Genomic DNA, 20,560 nt, shown 5'->3' on the forward strand with positions numbered 1-20,560 from the left:
TTTTTGAAGGCGACATGCTAGTATTGTACCTAATTATCAAGCACAAAAGAAATAATGAAGTAAATTAGTACAATGACATATTAATTAAAAAATAACATATTGAAATTCAATTCCATATAATAAAAATTACCTGAGCCAAAAATAAATCCAAAACCCAATCTCCTTCATTTGAACATATGTCTATAAGATAGTTAATCAATAATAATTTGTGGTTTTTGATAAATGTTAACTATCTCTCCTTTTGCTTCTTTGTCTTCATATGTTAGTTTTCTCACAACAGAATCATAAGTCAGTATTTGGCTATGACTCTTTCCATCTACCCGATTAAAAATCATAGACATATAGCTATCATCTTTTGCTCGACTATCAATATGAATGAACTCAAAATCATTTATAAATAGTTGATTTTCACGGTTAACTTTTGCTTGTAACATGAAATAGTAAAAGTTCAATTAACTTGTACATAAATGAATTTTTCAACATTAATCAAATATACATTTTAAACGTCTTACCATGTAAGCTGCATCCTTGAATTTGTTTTCCCCTTGAAGCTTGACAATACCATTGTCAATTGTGTGTCTGAATGAAATGTCACAAATCTCCATAATGGTGATGACGTGACTTCTAGAAATCCTGCAACCACTTTACTAAGAGCTTGATAAGTATAAGGGTCACTATCATAGTCAATGTTCGGAATATTGAAACCATGGGGAATATCTGCAATAACTAGGGCATAATCCCTTTTAGGTATGAGATTAACAATGTCTTCACAGTCGCCTTGTATTACTTGATATTGAATAATGTCTAGCCCATTCCAAATGAAATGAGTAAGAGTTGGATCAAGTTCAACATTCTATCTACGTTGCTTCCTCAATCTTTCGATATTTGTTTTTTCAATAAAGGTTCTGAAACTATCTGGTGCTCCATTATCATCCTTCTTCATCTTTTATAAAATAAACAAATATATGTGTAAGTTATAAATTAAAAATAGTACACATATGAATAAAAATGAATGTATAAATCAAGAGAACTTTTTAAATGCAAGATAAAAAACTTTTAATGTTGATGTAGAACTTGAATCTAGATAGTTGCGTACAACATCATCCCAACTATCTTCATTCAACAACTTAACCATTTGTTCTTGAATTTTCATGTAAACTTTGTGACTACATAGATAAAGTAACAAAAAGTTAATATAATGATATGTATAACAAATACTACCAAGAACAACATGTTTTATTTAAAAGAAAATTATAATCTAGAAATAAATAAAAATAATTCAACAAACTTACTTTTGAAATTCCTCAGACATTTCTACCATCGTGTCATGATTTAAAAATCGGCGAGTGAAGGTGGTTTACGAACCATAACACGATGGGATCGACCCTATGGCAAGTATATTGGGAAATGGAGGCTAGTATGCATAATGCAATGGAAAAAATGGCTTCCCTAACCTATATGCCAGTAAAAAATGATACCTGCCATGACGGGTCAACAGTCATGGAACCGTCTCGAAACTGTCGAAAAAACGTCCAAAATTTCCTGAAAATCAAACCATTGTCGACATTCCAAGCTCCCAAGTTAAAAGTTACATGAGACAAAACAAAATCAAGATTTGAAAAAATTTTGCATTTTCAAAGCTTATAAAATATTTTTTTGACTCACCATTATCATCATTTGGTTTGAGAGCAAAGAAGTGGAGCAAAAGGAGCAAGCGTTGCCATTCGCCAAAACCAACCGTTCGAATTGTCCCAAAATCACTCCTTGCATTGCTCTCCAAGGTGTGATAGTCATATCTTCTGGAAGCTGCTTCATTTCAGGACCTGATTTACTGCTGCTACATATCAATGGCTTAGACTTTTTGACCTTCTGGTTTTTAATGTCAATGTTTTCCCACATGCTAAAAACCTCATTAATCAACTCCCATACATCTCTAGTTCTAAATGCCAACTGGAAAATGTTATCAACACCTCTGAATAAATCACTAATTTTTCCGCCTTTTCCACCTTCTGAATTAGTTTTCTCTTCAATTTGATAGCCTATTTACCTCATTAATCAACTCCCATACATCTCTAGTTCTAAATGCCAACTGGAAAATGTTATCAACACCTCTGAATAAATCACTAATTTTTCCGCCTTTTCCACCTTCTGAATTAGTTTTCTCTTCAATTTGATAGCCTATTTCCATACAACATTCCTTTCGGAAATCTACAGTAACATATATCCTATCCCCACCACATTTTTCTTGAAATTCACTATGAATAAATCTAACCCTTTGGATGAAAGTCATAGACATCCTATATTCATTATTTGAATTATCATCCCATGCCACTAATTTTGCTTTTGTATCTGATAAACTAGCATAAATGATACATTTCATTGTTTCAAAATGTGGGTTATTAGGATATTCCTCCATCAATTATCTTTGAGCTTCTACAGAATGGTTCCCCCCAAGCACATAATAATTGTATTCAAAACATTTTGACTTATCAAATGCTTCTTTGTTGGGAACTTGAACTGGATCAACAAGAAGCACATAACTAACCACATGAGCATATCGATTGTACCTCATCAATGTCTTCAAGTTGTGAACATGCAGAAGATGTGGCTTTCTGACTTGATATTGGCATTGTCCTTCACTTGCCTTATAGGTTTGTCTGACATTAAGCTGAAATGTACGACCACCATCAATTAAGTTTCTCTTTGTCAAATTCTGTCGAATGGCATTTTGTTTTTTTTTTATATATATAATGCCATCCTCTAAATCAGCTCCTGATGTAATGATTTCTCTACTTTCTTTTGAAGTTTCACTAGGTTCTTGACTGCTGGTAATGACTACTTCAAAATATTCAACTTTACTTTTCTTCTTCATAACATTCTCATCATTAACTGTAACAGATTTATTCTTGGGCATTGTTACTTTTGGTCTTTTACAGCTCTTCTTAGTTCCAATGACATCTTCGGTAACAGCAACATATGCTTCACTGTCAGTTTCAACTTCATCATCTTCAAAAGTAACTTGTCTACCCTTGCTAGATTTATCCACTAGAGGCCTTTTTTTCTGATCCCTTGGATGTAGTTTTGTAGCATCATCAATTACTACATTTTGCTTGTTTTCCATATCTTCTTCTGACACTAAGTAGAAACTGCTGACAACTTTCATAATATCATGCTCTATGAAATGAATGCCTCCTAACCTAATTGAACAACTTTCAACAAAATTCTGCCAAACAAAATATCATATGTCAATAAAAACAAAGTTAAAAAAATATAGTGAGACAGTTACAAGAACACAAAATACAAATATAAATAACAATACTTACAATGTTTTGTTTCATCTCATTTACGATTTGTTTACACAACTTTGTAGATACCTCTCTCATGTCATACAATGAATATGATAGCCGGTATTTAATCCTTTCATGTGACTTGGGAGGTTTTGTAAGTATGTAAACAACTTTAGTGTCCGGTACTGAACACATATCTATGACTCTTCCCATCACCTCATAAATTCCATTATCATTCGGTATATCAATATATAGATATATATTCACATTTTGGCTTTCTCTTTCTTTCGCATACCAGATTCTTGATGGAAATTTCACTTCTTTTGAATTTCTCTAGTATGAAATCATCTTCTTATCATTTGAGGCACTTGAATGATTTGTAGCCATGAGCTCAGGCGGAGTTCATTCACCAATATTTTTTGAAGATCCACCTTTAAGAGTTTTTGTTCCAGAAAGATTCACAGCAATCTTCTTTGATGCCATTTTCCTAAAAAAAAGAAACACATAAATCAGTAAATAACAAAAACATATTAACTTAAATTAATAACGAAAATATATCATAAATATTTAATTTGTATAATCAGATCATTGAAATTAAAAAAATATTAATACTAAAAAAATCGTCTGCCACCTCGCGGGCAGGTGGGCCACCGGGGTGGTGTGGGGGGAGGCTGTGGCAACAACTTCTACCATTTCTCCCCACATTGATCTCCTTCTCCGTCTTCAACCTACCCCTCAGGGGAGAAATGGTAGAAGTTGTTGCCACAACCTCCCCCTACACCACCCCGGTGACATGCCCGCCCGCGGGGTGGCCGCAATGGTGGAGCAGGGGGCTGCCACAGCCTTCCCCCTACGCCACCCCAACGGCCCGCCAGGCGGGGTGGCACAAGGGAGGCTGCGACAAAAACTTCTACCATTTCTCCCCACATTGATCTCATTTTCCCTCTTCAATCTACCCCTTAGCCTCCCCCTTGAGGGGTAGATTGAAGACGGAGAAGGAGATCAATATGAAGAGAAATGGTAGAAGCCCCCCGGTGCCACCCCGTTGGCCCGCCCGCCCGCGGGGTGGCGGGCGATTCCGGGAATCACCCAACCACCTCTGGTGGGCGGGCAGGCCACCGGGGTGGTGCAGGGTGGGGCGCTGGGGTGGTGCAGGGTGGGCTGTTGCAGCCCACCTCGTGCCACCCCGGCGGCCCCTAGGGTGGTGGGGGGTGGGGCGCCAGGGTGGGCTGTCGCAGACCACCCCGCGCCACCCCGGCGGCCTACCCACGGGGGTTTGGCGATTCTGGGAATCACCCAACCACCCCTGGTGGGCGGGCAGTCTGCCGGGGTGGCGCAAGGTGCGGATGCGATAGCCACACCCCGCTCCACCCCGGTGGCCCGCCCTCCCACCCAGGGTAGTTGGGTGATTCTCAGAATCGCCCAACCCTTGCGGGCGGGCAGGCGGGCCGCCGGGGTGGTGGGGGGTCGGGCTGCGGCCCACCCTGCGCCACCGTGGCAGCCCACCGGGGGGGCTGGGCGATTCCGAGGTGGGGCTGCGGCCGTCCCCGCACCACCCCGGCGGCCCATCCGCCTGAATCGCCCAGCCCCCACGGGCAGGCTGGTAATGAGCATGGTTGGCCCGCCCGCCCGACCACAGCCCCACCTCGCGCCACCCTAGCGGCCTACCCGCCTGCCAGCAGGGGTTGGGTGATTCCGGGAATCGGCCAGCCCCCCCCGAGCAGGCGGGTGGGCCGCTAGGGTGGCGCGAGGTGGGGCTGTGGTCGGGCGGGCAGGCCAGCCATGCTCATTGCCCGGAATCGTCCAACCCCCGCGGGCGGGCGGGCGAGCCACCGGGGTGCCTGACTCCATGCCACCCCGGTGAACCGCCGAGCGGGTAGGCGGGTCATTGGGGTGGCGCAGGGTGGGGCTGCGGTCGGGCAGGCGGGCCAGCCATGCTCATTGCCCCTAACCTACTGGCCCATTTGACCTTCATGAGCTTTACCAGGCCCACCATGCTCACGATGAACATATTGGTTAATTTGGCTCGCAAAAAGTTTTAATTAAAAAAAAAACTACTTCATTGCGAGAAAAATTTAACTAACCTTTCAATTGCGAGAATTCTTCATTGAATATGTTGTTGATAGCAATGTAGCTACTCTATAAATTTGCTTCAAGTCTTTCAACAAACCTCAGAAAACCTTGATGTGATGTGAGTAATAGTGATAATGGAATTTATTATATAGGTGAAATTATGGATATGTTTTACTGTATGGTTAATGTGGGATTAATTTGTTTTAAAAAATTTAACATGTTAAATTTTTTATGGCAGCGAAGGAAAATATGATAAAGCGAATATTATGGAATTGTTTTACAACAGGGTGAATGTGAGATTATTTTTTTTTAGAATGTATTATAAAAAATAAAATAAAAACATTCAATTGTTTAGTAAATATTATATACTTTAACTATTAAAATAATTTAGGTAGAAGTTGTAGTTTACAATTTTAACTTTAATGATTTATTTCATAAAAAAATTTAGTTTACATTTTTCAATAAATTGTAGAATAAAATAATGAAGGGAAATAAATCTAACAAACTTTTTGGAGGAAAATATTTTCGTGAAATTTTTTGGAGGGAAAATTTCATTCTCTAAGCTATATAATATCTTTAGGAGACTCTCCATTTGTATCATTCAACATCTTCTATTTGAATGGGATGGATTGTCCTGATAGTGAAGTTTTGATTTGTACAGCATCAACATCTTCATCGCGTAACAACTCTATTCATATTGATGAATATACCGGGAATTCTTCCACCATGAATAGAAAGTCAATTCTTCCACTTAGTCCTGATCCTAAGGACTATGAGAGCAACACTAATGAAAGAGGGGATGGAGAATTTCAAATAAATAAAGAGTCACAAATTCCACTTAGTCCTAATTCTAAGGACTATGAAAGCAGCAGTGATGAAGAGCATGATGACAAATTTCAAAAGAATGGAGTGTCACGACTTAGTCCTAATTCTAAGGACTATGAGAGAAACAGTGATGAAGAGCATGATGGTGAACTTCAAAAGAATGGAGTGCCATACTGTCCACTTAGTCCTAATTCTAAGGACTATGAGAGTAGCAGTGATGAAGAGCGTGATAACGAATTTCAAAAGAATGGAGTGTCAAAGTGTCCACTTAGTCCTAATTCTAAGGACTATGAGAGCAGCAGTGATGAAGAGCATGATGATGAATTTCAAAATTATGGAGTGTCACAGTGTCCACATTGTCCTAATTCTAAGGACTATGAGAGCAGCAATGATGAAGAGCGGAATGATGAATTTCAAAAAAATGGAGTGTCACGGTGTCCACTTAGTCCTAATTCTAAGGACTATGAGAGCAGCAGTGATGAAGAGCATGATAGTGAAGTTCAAAAGATTGGAGCGTCACAATGTCCACTTAGTCCTAATTCTAACAACTATGAGAGCAGCAGTGTTGAAGAGAGTCATGATGAATTTCAAATGAATAGAGTGTCACGGTGTCCACTTAGTCCTAATTCTAATGACTATGAGAGCAGCAGTGATGAAGGACAGGATGATGCACTTAGTCCTAATTCTAATGAGTATAAAAGTAGCAGTGACAAAGGATAGGATGTAGCATTTTCAGTAAGTAAACAGTCACATTTTTGACATAGTCCTAATTCTATGGACTATGAGAGCAGCACTAACAATGCACATGAGGAAGAATATCCAATAAACATTGAGTCAAATTTTCCATTCAGTCCAAATTCTAAGGACTATGACAGTAGCACTGAAGAAGGGGAAGATGAAGAATATCCTCCAAGTCAGTGTTTGAAAAGCACAGCTAATCATAGTGTGGATAAAATTCCTCTTAATGATGATGAAAATCCTTATACAAATGTTGATCCAATGATGGAGATGTTGCCAAGAAATATTGTATCAAGGAGTAGAAGCAGACCTTTTTGTATCAATGAAAGATGTTCTAGTTATACAAGGGGTAGAGCAGAATATCTAACGAGAAGAAGTTCTATCAATGCTGTCGTTTCAAGTGAATGTTGCCAAAAAGATTGCTTGAAACATATGGATTTCAAATTTGCATTAGAGAGTAGGCAGAGATATTTGTCAGTGAATAAAAGCATGCAAAATTCATATTTAGTTGGGTGCATACAATCTACATTGTCAGGTTATGATTATCATATTAGGACTTTATTTATCTCTAGAAAAGCTTTCAAAATGTTTCATTCAATTGGGAATTTTCGTCTCTTGAGAATTCAAGAAAATTTGGAAAAGGATCCCACATTTTATTCAGAAGTACGTCATAAAAGACAGTTTGGGCCATTATCAAATACTGCAATGTCATGGATGAAAGATTTATTTTCAAGGGATGGAGAGTGTATGCCAAATAGAGAGATAATACATATTCCAGATAATTTTTCAAGACAAGAAATCTACAACTTATATAAAGAATATGTAGAAGGTGCTGAGGGACACGGTCGGTTTATTACCTATCAATATTTTGTGAAGGTATGGAAGAAAGAATTCAACAATGTCTGTATTCCTAAGAAGACAAGGATGGGGATTTGCAGTACATGTGCTTCTCTTAAATAAAAAAGGGACAAATGTGAAGGGTCAGAAAGAGGTAAGCATTCATAACTTTAACTTTTAAAATTGTATAATCATCAACTATGAAAACATATTTCTTAATGGCTTTCTTTTATGTTGTGTAGATTCAATTGTCAAAGAACTTCAGGAGCATCGCGAACAACAAACAAATGAAAGGAAAAAAGTTGTACAAGCATCGAAAGAAGTGTTATGATAATTCGAATAAATATTTGGGTTTGATAATTGATGGTATTGACCAAAAGAAAACACTTTTACCACATTTTGTTCGCACACCCAAAAATTTACAGGAGGAAAATTTTATTCAGTATCACTTGGTCGGTTGTATGGTCTTCAATGGGAAAATGTTGCCAAGGGTGTAATTCGCAGCTCCAAATATTCATAATGATGCAAATCTGACCATAACCATGATTCATGATGTGCTTTCTCATTGGTATGGTAATCTTCCTGAAGTTTTGTATCTACAATTGGACAACACTTGCCGTGAAAACAAAAATCAGGTTGCTTTTGGATATCTAAACATGCTTGTTGAATTGAGAATTTTTCAGAAGGTAAAGGTTGGTTTCCTTCTTGTTGGGCACACTCATGACCATATTGATCAGATGTTCAGTCGTTTTTCAGTCACATTGAGGAATAAGGAAGTTGGGAGCTTGCCATCATTAATTGAATGTATTAAGAAATCATACATGCCAGAACCTTCTTTTGATGTGTTGGAAGAAACTTTTGACATGCGAAGGTTTATTCTGGGATAATATGGTGAGGGGAAATGCATTGAACAACTTAATGACATTAAGTTCCAACATCAATTTCATATCAAAAAAATTGATGGGAAAACACTAATATGGGGCAAGAAGTATTCAACTACTGCAGAATGGGCACCGTCATCAGGTTTGCAATTTTTGAAGTTCATTCTAGATCATCCAATATTTTCATCAAAAATATTGTTATTACAATCAGTTGGTGAAGTTCATAATGCACGCAGACAAAATAGAGATATAAATTATTGTGATTCCCTAGAAGAAATTAAAAAATGTATTAGATATACATATGAGTACTTTAACATTGTTGATTCAGTTTGGTGGGAGTCATTTTTCAATAATCAAAGTGATATCATTTCAACAACAACAAATGAAGATATGGCTTTGAAAAATCCATTTATTTGGCCACAAAATGTGTCAAATGCACGTGAGGAAATAAACATTGTTGAACAGTAACAATCTCAAGGTATTATTAATTCTTCACAGGCAGAGGAAAAAAAGATGTATCTTGGTTCCAAAAGATCTCGTGCACAATGTGAAGCCATGGAAGACCTTTACAGGGGTTTAGTACAAGATATTAAGGAGGGTTTCATGATCGTAGTGCTAGCAGATGGATATCCCAATGGCTATCCATTTTGGGTTGCTAAAGTTATAAAGGTCTTTACAGAAATGAGGATGTTACAAGTGTTGAGGTACATTGGTATGTGTTATAGGCATATTTGGGCACTTCAATGCCAAACTTATATGTCAATAAAATAGAGCTCATCAACCCCTAAAAGAGTTGTTTCATACCCTAAAAGAAAATGGTCATCTGATTACAACATTCCCCAAAAGTTCCACTTGAGAAACCATCCAGAAATGGCCTAAGCTGAACCATATTGACTGCTACACTGGCCAGGTGCGATGCATACTGAGTGATACACTGCTAAGGTGCGATGCATACTGATTAGGCCTTCTATAGGGTGTGATGAGTGAGGATGGACAAATGTCTGGGACATTTTGCTAAGTGGATGCTCATAAAATCTTCTAGAAACTTCCCCTCTGCCACTTGACTCTCTCAATTCACCCAAGGATGAGTAAGCGATCTAAACTTCAGTTATCTATTCTCTTGTGGAACCAAATGTAATAAGTGGAATGACACTAATCAAAACCCAAAGATGACTCACACCCTTGCACACATCTATAAATGGATCCCTCATCTAAGAAATCCAGAGGCTAGAATGTTGTGAATTGCAAGGAAGTACTGATAATTTGTAATTGAGGAAAGAGCATTGTATTGTTGGTGTGATCTTTCTATTTCATGAGGTGAAGAGGGCTTGATCCTGGGAGGATGATGTTGGATCAAACAACTGTGTTGTAATTCTCCCTTCTATTTAATAAAGTTCTTCAAGTTTTCTTCCATATGATTGTGCAATTGTGAATGTTATCATTTGTGAATGCTATTATATGTTCATTATATTTCTGATTCTATAATGTGTATGTTGTAATAGATCAAGATGCTTTGACGGTTCTTTGTTACTGTGTTTCTACAGGTACTCTCCAAGTGGTATAAGTATGGGGAGGAGTTGCAAGCTTTGTCAATGGGGAGAGAGATCAAGCAAGGGATTAAGCGGAAGTTCTAGGTTGGTCCTATTACCTTTCTCTTATCCATTACACATAGAAGAAATCGTTGAATTGCTTTAAACTGTTGTTTCTACGGTAGCTACCAAACCTAGAGGGCTAGTCGCTCAAAAAGACACTAGTTTTCCCAAAAACAAAATGGTGACTCCACTGGGGAACAAATAGATGTTTGTTTGTTGTTATTGTTTGTTTTATAAACTATAGACAGAGCCTGAAGTCAGCCAGGTAGCCTTCGAACTGCTCTTGCTCTGCAATTGCATAGTAGATGAATGTTGCTTCAGTCAATCTCTGGTTTAGTTTATAAATTGAACGTCTAACTTAAAAGCATTCTAGATTCCCTTTTTGTAGCTTAGTAACCTCTCAAGACATTCCTCTATACTTTGCTCTTTACTGTTCATCAAAACCCACCTTAACTTATTAAAAATAGCTGCACATTTGAGCCAAAACGCATCTCAGTTGTGCTCCCTGGACCATCTCACTATCTCTCCCTGTGACTCAGTATGCATAGCACCTCCTGAGTGCAGTAAGATGCATCCCTGTTTCTGTGAAGCCCAGGTGTGATGATTGAGTGACCTCTTTTTCCATTATAGAAATTGAGGGTTTTGACCTTGTTTTCAGTTTTGTTTAGTTGTTTTGCTACTTATGAACAGTGCCTCCTTACTGAAGCCTACTTGCATCACTTAAATCAGCCTCCATTAGATTAGGATTAATAAATTTTTTTGTGTATTTTTTCATCATTTACAATCCTTTGTCGAAAAGTTGTTTAAATCAATTTGCTGCTTTAGTACAAAAAGTGTCGTAATTGTCATTTTTTGTCGAAAAGAGAAGTGTCGTGGATTCTTCCTTCCTTTAACAGTTGATTGAACTTTTCTTCATGTATTTGATTTGATTTTTTTTTATTCAAAGTGTTGAAAGCATATTTTATTCAAAATTGAAAAGTGTCGTTTAGTCTTCCTTTCTCTTTTGAAGAAGAAATTGTTGAACATGTCATTTTGAAAAGAATATTTCAGATCTTTGCTACATTCAATTTTCCTTTTCGGCATTTTCACATTAAGGAGAATGAAAAACAAATACATGCATTTGCATTTGCATTTATTTTTTGTGCAAAAAATGATTTAGGAAAATGCACTAGTGTGTTCTCTTTTCTCTTTGTTTGAAATAATTGTAGTCTTCTTTCCCTAGTAGCTAGGATTCTCATTGCTCAAAATAAACAACAATTGTTTATCATTGTAGATTGCATTTTAGGAATTTCGAATCAACATCACATGATGAACCATTGAAAGGAAAAATTTAAACAAGATAAACTCTAAAATAAATTTCAATGAATCTAAAAATGCTTTGGAACTTAATGCAACACATCTAGAGGTCTAGGCTAGAGACATGTTCCAATGTCATAAAAACTAGTAACTATCATTTTCATCAAAGGTTGGGTGATTTCTCCTCCTTGATACGACAAGTGCTAGCACAGAATTGTGCTCCCCGTACTGTCGTGTATATATTGGGAGACCACAATAGGCTTATATCCTTTATCCATAGGAAGCCGAGTCTGTCGCCTTATTGATCGTAATGCACTAAACATAGCATTCGGGAAGATTGACTGCCGTACATAAGTCCTTGGTAATTTCTCTTTAATTTATCACTAAGGTGTATTTTGTAGTTTTGCGATTGGTTTGGTAATCCCTCTGTCTAGACTTTCCAGAGTAGTCACTTTCGTTCCTTTTCGACTCTTTAAAAGAAAAGGTCCATCTGAGCACTTGTCACTTCAGGCTCATTAAAAATTGGAGGAGACTAGAGTAATCTTTAGCTTTTTCTTGACTCTTCAAAACTGAAAAAGCAAATTTGTGTCAAAGTGTCATTAAAATTAATTGAATTCAGAATAACATCCCTATTCCTTAGTTGATCTTAGGTTGAGATATATGGAGTCCAGCAATCAAGGAATCCCTTTCGAGGGGAATCCTAGTCCTTTTACTTCTTGGGGAAATATTGGTGCTCCTCATATGGCCACATTATCTCTCCCGGGACTTACCATTGGCCTGCCAGTATGGCTGTTCTCAACCTTTGTGGTTCAAAATGTCATGATTCCTCCACAATCGAATCAACCTCTAGCTAATACTAAAGTTGACCCTTTGCCTTCTTCCTCGTTTGTTTCACCCTCCCCTTCTTCCTCTTCGCTTGGTGAAAGAATTGGTACTAGTAACCAGGTGGCTAAGAAGAAGAAGAAGCCAATTCAGCAAGGGGGCAACCAAGCAACCATTGCTTTAAATGCAACATCTGATGAAAATTCATCCGTTAAGTCTCACAAAGTCAAATATCCACGCATAATTTGTGCAGAAGACAATTTTCATTGAAATTGTCCTTACTTTCCTCGAATCTTGAAAGAATGGTCTTCCCATTCACACCATCCTGTGTCATCAACCTCTGGAAATCATGTTGCTAACACACCATCAACTAGTGATAGTAAAGTTCATGGACAGAAGGGAAAGGTCAAGCTTCCATGTAGGTTATGTGAAGCTATACACCCTTTTCACCTTTGTCCCTATTTGGATGAAGCCAAAAGAGTGTTGGATAACCGTCCTGCTTCACCGTAGTGACTTCCATCTGGTTACAGGAAATTCTCCCTGAATCCTTCACTAGCTGATGAATCGACTGACTTAAATCAACCGTCGGTCGAAACCACTCTCTCTGAAAGTGAATCCTATGAGTCTATAACCGACCAAAATCAACAAGTCGGCTCAAGTCCTTTTTGTCACTTCGGATTCTAACGACCTTGGGGGCAATCCACCTGTTCCATCAAGACAGGAGGAAAATCCTCTAGTTCTCGTAACTCAAGGGGTTAATTCTCCCATTCCTACGGTACCCCCTCCAAGTAGTCTAGTCACTTCCTTTGATTGGAATCGACTAGCAGGATTCCGTTTTCCATCTTACATGCCTTTCCAGATCATGGTACAAGTTTTTAATATGATTGTATCTAGCACTATTATAGATGAAGGTGCATCCATGAGTATCCTTTCCTCAACTACTTGAAAAGCGCTTGGTTCACCACTGCTTGTGCCTGTTACGAAGAAACTGTTGGGTTTTAACAGAGGAATGAGTCGACCATTAGGGATCCTCCCTCAGTTAGCTATTATTTTGGGAGGGAAAACCATTTATCTGAACGTGATGGTAGTACCAGGCCCTTTAGATTACAATTTACTTCTTGGGCGTGACTATGTTTATAACATGGGAGCTATTGTTTCATCACTCTTTCGAGTGATCTATTTCCCGCATGAAGGCAGGATTGTCACTGTTGACCAGCTTTCATTTCCCAGTCCAAATATAGCTCCTAGTCAACCATCATCCCTAAATGGTCCATTTATACCAATGGTATCATCCCCGCCATGGGTTAATTATGTGGCAACCTGTTCCATACCTACATCGACTGACGATCAATTTAGTGATGTTGTACATTATGTACTAGGGGCATTGGAACTAGATCTTTCCTTCATGACCACTTATGAGTTGTGATCGAAGGAGTTCGAGGAAAGTTTGTTATCTTGTGTCAACCTCGTTAAAAGATGAAACCAAGGACATGAGCATAATTCCTTGTCTTGTGTCAAGCTCATTTAAAAATGAAACAAGGTCCCAAGTTCAAAGTCAAGTCTCTAATTAGATCTCGTAAAATCCCAGTCGAGTCTTTCACTTGATCTCGTAAAAGAACTTTCATTCCACCCACCCAATTGGCATGAGTAGTCTGGTGAATGTAACAAAGCTTAGGGGGCATGCACCATTGTCTATTCTGGAAAAACCTAGTTGAAAAGATAAGTTTCCCTGTAGGTTATGTGATTGGTCTAACACACCATTCCGTTTTGTCTATTTTGTGGACGAAGCCAAGGAAGTGTTTTGTCTTCTGTATGAAACCATCCTACCTAACCTCAGTAAGTTTCCATATGGCTACTGGAGACTCCCCTTTTCATCATGCTGGGGGCATGCAAAATTCTCATTTCCTTTTTCAATTTTCATTTTCTAGCTTTTTAGCTTTTTTATTTCTAGATTTTTAGTTTTGTCGTTTCTAGCTTTTTATTTTTGTCGTTTCTAGCTTGTGTAAATATGAAACTAAAAAAAAAAAAACACCAAGCATAGTTCCCCCGTGGTTCAAGCTCATTAAAAAATGAACCCACCTTCAAGTAATTAACCTTTTTGATTCCCATGCTATCAGCCTTTTGAGGCTTGGTTGTCTCTCATCACCTCCATTCTTTTGGTCAATCATATGCTTCCACTTGGTTGTTTACCCCTTTTTTGAGGAATAGTTGCGATGAGTGGTCTTATTAGCCAACCTCTTCACAAAAATTACCATGTTTTGAGAAGTTCCAAGCTTACTCAGAACCAGTTTATATCTTAGACACCAGTCGTTCTTCAAAATTGAGTCTCCTTTAAACCCTTTTCAGACTCATTAAATATGAAAAAATTGTCGAGAAATTGACATTTCCAGCTCATTAAAGTGATTGGAAGTGTCATCCCTCCTATATATTTTAATCTTTTTCGGACTTGAGGGATTATCTCATGAAAAGGTTTGAGCGCTTGTCTTTTTCAGCTCGTTAAAGTGATTGGAAAAGTCATCCCTTTTGTATTATTTTAATATTTTTCGGACCTAAGGGACTATTCTAAGAAGAAGAACTTCTGGAGTTTCCTTTTTGTCCCTTTTCAAACTCTCTGAACATGAAAAGGACCAAGTTATCCTTATCATTAAACTCATTAAAACAATAGAGACAAACTTGTCCATTCTAGACAAGACCGAGTTTCACTGTCGCTAGACTTGTTAAAACATAGCGACAGGTTTGCCCGAAGGGAAAATTATAGAACAAGCATATGTTATCCTCCTCAAGCTTGACAAAAATAAAGAGGTACTGGTCAGTAATGACTGGGGAAAAGGGGAAGAAAAATTGAAAACTTTATGGTAGCGGGCCACTCTTGAACATGACACTTTCACTTCATCTCCGTGATTGAATTGGGTTGGGTTATTCCATTCACCGGTCATCTAACCATTGGTCTTTCATACCATCCATATTTTGGGGTTAACACTACCCATTCATCTCAGTGTCGCCGACATGTTCAAGAGAATTCATTCAGTTGAGAAAGCACAATCTAGTTAATGCCTCATCCACTGCAATACCTTCAACCTTCATTTTTCATGACCGCCATTCCTGAACCTTGTGTCATCAAATCATTTTCACCTCCAAAAATCATTTGCTTCATTTTCATGTCGTAGATGTGGGATACATCAAGGCCCTCCTACGACGAGTCACTTCTTATCGACATCAGTTCATTATCCAAGAAGTTGACTTAGAAACAACCCTTTCAGTGCTTTGAAGCTTGCATGCCTCAATGGCAAGTTTCTCACCTTTGGCGACAGGTTGACATCAATGGCCTTCGACCAGAAGATTTTGCGTGGTGTTCGACATCGGATCATACATTCACACCACGTGAATTGTACTGTAGTACCTTGAGGGTCATTATCATTATCGGTGATTCCTCTCGCGACTATTAACAGCTCACATTATTGGCTGGTAATCAGGCGATGTCTTTCCATGTTCGACATCAGAACATCACTTCACATGGATTGACTTGTACATCGGACAAATATTGAATGAGTTTGAAGACCCTAGATCTAGTTTCATCCATCCGGGCTACGATATATATTCAAGGATATAAAAACATCAAATGTACAAAGATGCTACACAGATGGTCATCCTAACCAAGGATGATGACTCCACATCTGAATAATCATCAGTCTGCATCTGTGACGACTATCTGATCTATGTACATGAAATGAAGTTATAAAGCTGAGCATGGGAATACCTACCTCAGCTAGATCATGAAAATTATATGATAATGCATTGTATTGGAACTTATGTAGGTCACCTTCCAGTTTCGAAACCTCAGATCCTCATGATAAATCATTTCACCCGACATCAAGATTTACGACTTCAAGCTTTAGGGGGCAACTGTTATAGGCATATTTGGGCACTTCAACGCCAAACTTATATGTCAATAAATTAGAGCTCATCAACCCCTAAAAGATCTGTTTCATACCCTAAAAGAACATGGTGTTATATACATTTTTGGGCACTGCAACCCCAAGCATAAATGTCCATACACTAAGGGCTCCTAAGTCCTTAAAAGTGTTGTTCCAACCCCTAAAAGAACAAGGTCAACTGATTACAGCTTCTCCCAGAAGTTCTCCATGAAAAGCTACTCAGAACTGGTCAAAACTGGACCATTTCACCTGCTCCATAGGCAAAGTGCGTTGCATCTCACCTAAATACACATAGTAGGTGCGTTGCATTTCAAAAATCCCTTCTATGGGGTGCGATGGGTGAGAAGGGACAAATGGCAGTGTCAATCCGCGAGGTGGAGAAGCATGGAATCTTCCAGAAACTTCTTCTGTGACACTTGCCTCTCTGAATTCGACCAAGGATGAGTAAGAGATCATCAATCTCCAAGTGGAATCAAGAACTATCAGAGGGAAGACACTAATCAAATCACAAGCTGACTCATCTCCCTTGCAGACATCTATATATGGATCCCTCATCCCAGAGATCCAGGGGCTGGAATTTTGCATCTTGTAAGGAATTGCTGTTGGTTTCTTGAGGCAACATGATAGTGTTGGGTGATCTAAGCTTTTCATGAGGTGAAGAAGGGCTCATTTGCTGAGAGGATGATGCTGGGTCAGAACGATTGGTTGTAACTCTCTTGGCTCTTTCTTAATTATCAATAAATCTATTCAAGTTTTCCTCCATACTCTTGTGTGATTTATGTTTTATGCATTTGTATGGTCAATTTACATATGATCCTAGATTGTTTATGATAATAGATCCATGTTCTCGTATAGTGTTATGCTGCTTTGATTCTACAGGTACTCTGTGAAGCTGGGTATACAAGAAAGCAAGTAGCAAAGGACTATCAGAAGAGAGAGGAATCAAGCAAGGAACCAAGTGCAAGACAGAGGTTGGTCTCCTTTATTCTTCTCTCATCTATCTTTCATAAAGGAAAACGAAAGTAGTTTTACTTTGTTTGTTTCTAAGGTAGCTACCAGCCTTAGTGGGATTAGCAGTTCTGCATAGACACTTTTCCCTGTAACAAAATGGCGACTCCGCTGGGGAGCGAATAGATTGATTGTTTATCTACATTTTTTTACTTTATAAACTTACAGACGGAGCCTGAAGTCAAGCCAGCTAGCCTTCGAACTGCATTTTCTATGCAAGTGCAAAGTAGATCAACGTTGCTTCAGTCAATCTCCGGGTTTTTTTATGAATTAAACAATTGATTTACAAGCTTTCTAATTGCCCTCATGGTGGCTCTAGTAACCTCCTTAGATCTACCCCTGTGATTGATTTACTGATTACCACTTGCTCGGCCAAAATCCCTGAAATGAACTGCAAACTGTGACCCGAAACCCAATCAAAGTCTCGTCCCTAGTCCAGCGCACTGTCTGTTCTGTGAATCTCAAATTCAACACACTTCCTGAGTGTAGTAGGTGCATTACATTTCAGTTTCACTGTGTTACAGGTGCGCTGATCAGACTAGGCATTGTTCCTAAATTTTGGTTTCTTTGTTCACTCTTTTCAAATCTATTCAAGAGTTTTGCTGCCTGTAGTCAGTACACCTCTGTTTGAAACCCCTTTCCTTGCTGTTATTCCACCTCCATTGTGCAAAGAACTGTAAATGTTTTTGTGTATTTTTTGAGTCATTTTCAGTTCTCCTTTACAAAGAAGTAACGTAATTGTACTGTCGTTTCTTGATTTGAAAGTGTCGCAAGTGTCGTTTTCAGTCATAGAAGAGAATCTGATTGTTCTTGATATTCGATTACCCTGTTACTATTGTATTCGATCTAAATTAGTAGTTTTTCTAGTGTCAAAAGCAAGTTTTCATTTCCAAATCGCAAAGTGTTGTCATTGTCTTCATTTTGATTTTGAAAAGAAACTTGTTAGTAATTGTCGCTTTGAAAAATAATTCAAATTTGCATATTAGCTTTCTTTTTATCATTCACATATTAAGAAGGCTGAAAACAAATACATGCGTGTGCATTTGCATTTAGACTGTTTGATCGGTTTGATTTAGGACAGTGCATATAGTGTGTGCTCTATGCTCTTTGCTGAAAGAACGCCATTTCTCTTTCCTTAGTAGCTAGGATTTTCATTGCACAAAGAAGATAAAACGACTGTTTATCATCTTAGATTGCATTTTAGGAATTGTACATCTACATCACGCGGTGAACCTGAAAGGAAAATTTCTTAAGCAAGATCAACTATAAAATAAATTTAATGAATCTAACAACGCTTTGGAACCTAACGCACAACATCTAGAAGTCTAGGCTAGAGACATATTCCGACGTCGTAAAGCCTGGTAACTGTTGTTTTCACTGTTGGTTGGGTGATTCCTCCACTTTGAGACGATAAGTGCCAGTACGGACTTGTGCTCCCAGGTACCGTCGATTATATTTTGGGAGACCACAATAGGCTTAATCCTTTATCCATAGGAAGCCATGTCTGTCGCCCTATCGATCGCAATGCACTGAACACAGCATTCGGGAAGATTGACTGCCGTACCGTAAAAAGTATTCTGTACTTTTGCGATTGGTTTGGTAATCCCTCTTCCTAGATTTCCAGAGTAGTCCCTTTCATTCCTTTTCAGACTCCTTAACGGAAAAGGTCCATCTAAGCACTTTTCACTTTAGGCTCGTTAAAAATTGAAGGTGACTAGAGTCATCTTTTGTTTTTTCTCGACTCTTAAAAATTGAAAAAACAAGTTGTGTCAAAGCGTCTAAAATTCATCTAATTCAGAAACATACTTCCCCTTTATTTTTAGTTGACTGAGTAATCTGCAATCGTGGAAGAAAGTCAATTGAAACCTTGTCATTCGCGGAGGCTTACGAGTCAACTGTCTTTGTCTCCGGAATCGAAACTATTTCGAACAAAGCGAACTCGTTTAACCGGTTCCAAATCTCCTGGTAAAATTAGAACAAGTGTTCCAACACCATCAGAAACTCTGGCTACTCCAAACGTTTCTGGTATCCCTGCCTTTATAGAAGAATTTCGGCAGCCACCGAGGGACAGTAGTTCTGATCCTAGTTTGAAGGTAAACACTTGTGTTACTAAACCAGTTTCATCTACAACTGGTTCGGAGAGTGTTATTCCCCAAACATCTATCGCTGCAGATTCCATACCTTCTTTGGCACCAGAAATATTTTACGGACCTGACGGTCTACCTCTTCCAACTGGTCTGATTGCTATAGAAGAGATTGTGGAGGATCCTACATCTAGTACTCCATCGCAATTTGGAGTCGGGATCACTCTGTATCCTTCTTCATCAGAAATTAGTCTACTGCCATCGAAAGCTCCTGTAGAATCACTAGGTAGTCTTTTGGATAGACTAGAAATGTCTGAACAACCGTCGACATCTAGGACTGTGTCGTCCGACACAGTGACGGCAGAACTTCCTGCTGTCACTCCAACAATGTTCACCGGTATACCATCTGTCCCAACTAGCTCTTAATCGCTAGAAGGGGCCCACCCAGGGGCTATTTCGATAGTATGGTCCCTTCCTATTTGTTCATCCGGAATAGTATCCGGAAACTCTTATGTTGAGTCTCATCAAATTGATCCTTCAAGGTGTCAATTTGGGCAGTCCGGTCCCCAAGGGAAAACCATTCCTTTAAGTACCGGATTACCGCCGTATGGGGGGCAGTATACCCTTTCATTGTCTCCTCCGGGAGGACAACCATAAAGGAATTCAAAACAAAATTCAGGTTATGCTGGAATTACATCTAGCGGTTGGGTGCCGATACTGCCTCAACAACCAAGAGTTGTATATTCAATGCAACAATGTTTACCTGTGTCAAATATACCAACTACGCCAGCTATTGTGACGGTGTCGCAAGTACAAGCGCTGCCTGTTGTATGCCAACCTTAGGTTTCTCAGGTTGTAATGCAATAGCCTCTTGACCCTGCGACTCAACCACAATCGCCGACTGGTGGAATGATACAGGCCCAAACGGGTACAATTACCCCTCATCTTGGTCAAACAATTAGTATCGGGCAACAGCACATGGCTTCACAACCCTGGCTGGTGCAATACCAACAACCGCAATTCCAACAAGTATACCAAGGATTCGAGCAACAAATCTTTGCAAATAGTGGGCAGCTGTATATTCAAAATGGTCAAAATCAACCATTCTACAATGGTTATGCCCACCAACCTTACCAAAGTTACCAACATCAAATGCATTATGCTGGTATGCAAAGACCAACT

This window comes from Pinus tabuliformis, chromosome Q (genome assembly GCF_031772625.1).
Source record: "Pinus tabuliformis cultivar Carrire ecotype Pingquan chromosome Q, CPIR1, whole genome shotgun sequence".
NCBI lineage: Eukaryota > Viridiplantae > Streptophyta > Pinopsida > Pinales > Pinaceae > Pinus > Pinus tabuliformis.